This window comes from Manis pentadactyla, chromosome 14 (assembly GCF_030020395.1).
Source record: "Manis pentadactyla isolate mManPen7 chromosome 14, mManPen7.hap1, whole genome shotgun sequence".
Lineage (NCBI taxonomy): Eukaryota > Metazoa > Chordata > Mammalia > Pholidota > Manidae > Manis > Manis pentadactyla.
Window position 1 is genome coordinate 83820595 of NC_080032.1, and position 6000 is coordinate 83826594.

The following is a 6000-nucleotide window of genomic DNA, read 5'->3' on the forward strand; positions in this document are numbered from 1 at the left end:
GGTCCCTCCGCCAGGAACACTCTGCCCCAGAGCTCCTCTTTCAAGTATTTGCTGAACAACCCCCTTCCCTGGGCGCTCTGTGTAAAACTACAACCAACCCCCACCCGCCCCGAAGCCCTGCATTCCAGGGGCTCCTTGTCAGCGCCCTATCTTGTTTTCTTCCTGTGATGTGTATCACATTTTTAACTTACTATATAATTTACTAATTTGTCATGCCTCTCGAAACCCCACTCCCCACCCCAATTAGAAGGTTAGCCCCGTGGAGGTAAGTTTTCTACGTGTGGCTCACTGATGTATCCTAGAGAACCCAGAACAGTGTCTGGCCATTGAGGCACTGCCCCAAATCTGTTGAATGGCAGATGAAGTGTGGCCCTGCATTACTAAGAGCCATTGCGGAGGCTGGCGAGGAGGGCTTGTAAGAGGACTCACCCAAGGTAATTAAGAAGGTTTGCCCAATTTTGATACTTAACATCATCTTACTTGGATTGTAGTTTTATTTGTTCACATTCTAGATCAGTTTTGAAGTCTTTGGGGGCAGATACTGCTGTATTCATCTTTTTGCCCAAGTGTCCCTGTGTTCCTTGCATAGAATGGGTATCTGTTGAACATTTACTGAAATGAAACAAGGTTTACAGATATGAAACAAAACAAAATTGAACAAATTTACCTTGCTTTGCAATTTATATATTTTAGTCCAATTTAAAGGATAAATATGTATTTACATGTGTATTTCTGTGTATTTATATAAATACGTATTTGTATGTATACATTCTTATACATATGTAAGTTTCTACATTTACCTTTTAAATCAGACTAAAAATTATATTGCCTAGCTATATTTACACAAATCAATTACACTAAGTCAGTAAAAAACATTTTTTTTAAAGAAACAGAAACCAAAAAAGAGAAGACATTGCCTTCAGTAAGCGTAGTCCCAGGAGAGAGCAGAAGATGAGATAAATGTGTCTTTTTCTGAGGCAATCTCAGTTCCCGTGAGCTCTCATGGTGTGAGCATCACGCAGTGATGAATGGGATTCTAGTGTTTAAAGATTTGCATTTTTCATACAATAAGACATCCTCACATGAGTCTTAATTTACCCAATACTCAATCAAAGAAATAGGCATTTGTCCCAGTTCTAAAGAATGATTTCTCTGGGTTTGGCTTCATTCTCTAACACAGAGCCTCCAAAAGGATTTTTGAGAGTAATCTTGACCCTGTGATTTTTGCTTTTTATGTGGTTTTAGAACCTAACCCCCAAGTGACTCTACCATAGTCTCTGAGCTCATAGCATCCCTAGGAGAGCCACAGCTGATGATTCCTTGCTGAAGATTAAAACCAGAGACATATTAATGAACCGGACTCACTGCTCTTGTGGCACAAGAAGCAGATGCACGTTGTAATAACGTCCCCTAAATGAATAATGAGTTCATACGATGAAAACAGTGACCCACTGTTCTCATCTCCACTGAGAACAGGAGAGCAGGCCATGGGTTTAAAATTGCAAGAAAGATGTATTTCTGATACAAAAATGCTTTGCCAGATATTGAGATGGTCTCTCGAGAGGGCGTTTTATGTGGAAACCTCTTCTTATGTGGAAACTTTTCTTTCTTAACCTCATTCTGTCTGGGGTAGTTTATAACCAGCATTTCTTAGAGTGTGTTCTAGCATGACACAGGATACTAAGAGGGTTTACTCAGAATATGGATTCTGTCATCAGACACGTTTCAGATCATTTGAGAAGTGGTGGTTTAGGCATATGAAGGTGGGTAGATAAATAGTACAGACTTCTGATGTCCCGGTCAGTGTACTATTTAAACTTTGTCTAACATATGCCTCTGTTCAAGAATAAACAGCCAAACAGATCTTCACAGAGTTATCCTTTACCAGCACCACCTAAAAAGGACTCCCTTGGAACTTTTTATCTTAAAGTTATAGTTTCTAACTAGTCAACAATAAGTTGTCTTGGGAGGAAAATCATCTGTTCATCTCATTGATTGCTTGTTGATTTTTAAAAAGAATAAAAGTAAATAGGAAAGGACTAAAGCAAGAAGGGGTTCTTATATTGTCTGTGTGACAATTGACTTTTGTGTGTGACAATTCCCACAGCACTGGCATCAACACTGTGTTGCCTGCATGTGAACTTTAATGTTAGAGGCGGGTAGTTAGCACTTAAAATACTCTAGTAGCTCATGCTCTTGAGTTCATGTTCTTCCAATACTGTTATCAAAATCTATACCAGAGGATTGTTCTTCAGTATGAGGGCGGTTGGAAAGTACAGTTGACCCTTAAACAGCCAACCCTCTATGCAGTCGAAAATCTACGTATAAGGTTGACTCCCCAAAAGTTAACTACTAATAATCTACTGTTGACTGAAGCCTGACCCACAACAGAAACAGTCAGTTAACACATATTTTGTATGTTGTATTATATACTGTATTCCTACAATAAAGTAAACTAGAGAAAAGAAAATGTCTTTTCAAATTGTCACACATCTCCAAAAAATGTCCAATGTATTTATTGAAAAATATCCACCTATAAGTGGACCCACCCAGTTCAAACCTGCATTATTCAAGGGTGAAGGGTAATTTTAAACTAGTGAAATAAGTGATGCCAAGACAGGTGGTTAGCTAGGAAGATCATACAGGCATCCTTACCCATAAATGGAAAAGGACTTGGACTGGGACGCCCAAAAGCCTTACAGAGCTAGAACCTGGGTTCTGTCTGGTCCTGTGTCCCCAAGCTTCACAACATCTCTGAGCCCAACCTAACCAGCAAACAGTGGACCGCTCTGCCTCAGTGTATTTTTACTTGTCCTTAGAGTTTTCCAAGCAAGGTTGTGTAAAAGAGCCCCAAGGCTGAGTGGGGACTTCCCCGAGCTTACAAGAGCAGATGGTAGAAAACTCTTTTTGTACCTGCTTGCTAACAAATGTTTGCACTTGCAGCTGCATTTCATCCAAGACTTGCCATCAGTGTTACACCCCATTGAGCTCTGAACACCAGAGACCACCAGTGTTTACCAAACACCTGGTAATCTTCAAGCAGCCAAATTGGCTTAGGTTAATTGCCAACATCAGGTACGTGTTATTAAAAAATGACCCCATGAGAGGAACATTTTTAATGTAGGCCTTCCTGGAATCACTAGAAAATTCTAGTCATTCAAATCTCTCCCAATCCCTTTGACATTAGTAACTCTGGCCAGTGGACTCTACCCATCTCTGTATAGACACTATATATAGGCAGACAGAGGCCCTTATCTGAGTTATTACCAAAAGGCCTTCTTTTGGTAATAACTTAATGCCGAATGTTGCTGGGCCAGTTTTACTCTTTGCTTTTAGCAAACACATTTGTTGCTACCACCTTGAAGGAATTTCCTAGAAAAAAATAACTCCCAGTTAGTGATGGTTGGGTTGTTCCTTCCACATTTTCAAGCCTCATGTGAATCATGTAAAGTTTCCTCTCTCTTGGATACACCTTGAAGATTTAGGCAGACGCCACTTGACGGAAAGCAGTCCTTTTATGGATGCACCTTCCAGGTCTTGGTGCGTGTGTAAGTGAACGTCTACTGAGCACATAGAAATACAGCCATTTGGTGCCATTTTTAAACACAGAGCTTCTTTTCTATCCGTTGCTACATTTCATGAGTCAGTTACAGTTGCCCTCTTAAATGATGGAGGTAAGCTGTTGGGATGTACATTTAATTATGGAGCAAGTAAACTCTTCCTTCACTGGAGTTATCTGTGAAAGTAGGTTTTTAAACACTCTTAAGCAAAATAACCTATCACAGTTTTATCACCATTTGTCTCATAAGTAAGAAATTCGGTCCTGTTCAAAGACCTCTTTGAATTATTAGATTATAGAAGATATTTTGATTATAGAAGATATTTTGCCTTGCATGAACACAAGACAGATAGCAAGAATCAAATCTACTATTAATAAGAGCTCCTTCAGAAGCTGTTATGCAAGTAAATCTTTGTAGCTGCTGAAATAGAAGCTTGCTGGATTTATTGTTACTTTGCTTTGTCGTAAAGCAAACCAGAAATTTCTCCCCATATTTGATACAGCTGATGACCATTTGACTACCTTCAAGAAATGCAGCTCTAAAATCTAAACAAGGTGGAACTTCACCAACGAAGTGAAACTCTATAGATTACATTTGGCTTATTTTCTGTATTGATCTCCAATTACAGAGCAAAGGCACTGTCTTCTGGCTGCCAATCAATAATATTAGAAGAATGAGATATGATGTCTCGTAATTTTATAAATACACTAACTTTAATCTGCCTTCACCTGTCTATCATTGGTCTTGGAAAAGCAAGTGATGAATTGGCTGGGAGAAGAACAGACTGCACGCGTCTACATTTGTCTCCCAGCTATTTAGCTTCTTCATTTAAATTTTATCAGTGAATTTTACAGCTTATGAAAGTAAGGAAGTGAATCACCAGCTTGGGCCAAGTGAAGTTGGGTCTGGCAGCCATGCTGTTGAGGTCCTGAAACAACCATTTGCACTCCCCATTCAACTTTGTGCTGTTGCTTTCAGAGTAAAGAACAAACGAAACGGGTCATCTGGTCAAGTCCGCATTTGCCGTACAGACAGGGCCTTGCTCACGTAATGAGAAGTCTGCCCTAACCCTTCCGGCAGCTTGGTGTTGGGCCAGTTCGATCCTCAGTCAGGGCCACAGCCGAGCACAGAATCATCACGAGATACAGCAGAGGTGACCGCGCTTCTCAGCATCTGCCTCTAACTCTTCCCTCCTTAAGACTGGCCCCAAGATGTCCCTACCTCACGTTGCGACCCGGTCTGCGTGTCTGCGCCCGCCTGTGCCGTGGGTCCCGAGGTTTCTCCGCCGGACCTGGTGCTTGGAAGCTGAGCTCGGACGAGGAAGAGGAGGGTTACACCGCGGCCGCGCAGCTGGAATTCACCTGCAGTGATTGACAGCGCTGGGAAACCTGCCGCTGCCCGTGCGCGTCGGCTGCAGACAGGTGCGCGGCTGGGCGCGTGGCGGCTGCGCGGGCCTTGGTTTTCGCTCGGTCACCTTGGAAATGGAAGCCCTCCCGGGGTGTTGAATGACAGCTTTTACTGCTCAGCAGCTGAGGAGACTTCTGCATCCTCCCGAGCTAGAAAAGGAAAATCAAGCCCAGCAATAACTACTTCAGGGAATATATTCCTATCTCACCTGTTTTCACACGTTTGTTATGAGATAGGCTAGGTCAGTATCAACACCTTTAACTGATCATCCAATTAAAGCCCAAAAAAGTAATTTTCCTGAAGTCCCACCGTTGATCATGGTTAGAATAATGTATGCTGTTAGTAGCTGCATTATTAGGTACTTAAATCTAATCTCTATTCCCTTTCCTCATTTAATTAAGGAGTAAGTTTCCATTGGACTCTTTTCCTAAAAATTCGTCTCTGGAAAGTAAGCACTTCCTTTGGAAAATGTCCCAAAGTCCTTCTGGTCCCTCAGTCTTTCTGAGTGCCTTCAAATCCTATTAGGCTGAAATAAGTTGTACATGATCTAGTAAATTTTCCCATATTTGTGACCCCAAAGATCCAAAATTCGGCTGTCCTCCCAGTCTTTCTCATCCTAGGAAATTCAGCCATGTTCTGGTGAAAAATATTTTCCAAAGTGCCCAATTTCCCGCTTTCCTATATTCACTTGCATTTTAAAGAAATGTCCTCTTAAATACATTAACTCTATCTGAGCTTATGGAAGAGAAGGCAAGAAAAATCGTAGTATGGGCAATTAAAGTTTAGGTCAAAGAATCACTTGTGAATATTATTGTTTTAAAGGTTAACTTCATGGAAATTAGTTAACCCAGGTCTTAAGCAGGATATTTTTTAAATGAAAGAAACACAGACTTGCTTTCTACCTGTTCAGATCAATTCACCCCACTTGAAAAAGGGGATGGTGGCCTCCACATCAAAGCCCACACTGTGGAATCTCCACCTTCTCCTCAGGGCCCTCCAGTGGCCTCGGATCACAGGGTAACATAATCCAGAG

The 6000-nt window shown here is 41.4% G+C and overlaps 1 long non-coding RNA gene across 1 annotated transcript in view; it reads right to left on the reverse strand.

The window, feature by feature from the left end:
* LOC118914588 (uncharacterized) overlaps positions 1-4904 on the reverse strand; it is a 154547-nt gene extending 149643 nt beyond the window's left edge. The window contains exon 1 of the long non-coding RNA XR_005025671.2: positions 4782-4904. This is a non-coding gene — a long non-coding RNA (uncharacterized LOC118914588). The remainder of the gene's footprint in view (positions 1-4781) is intronic.
* Positions 4905-6000: the final 1096 nt, after the last annotated feature.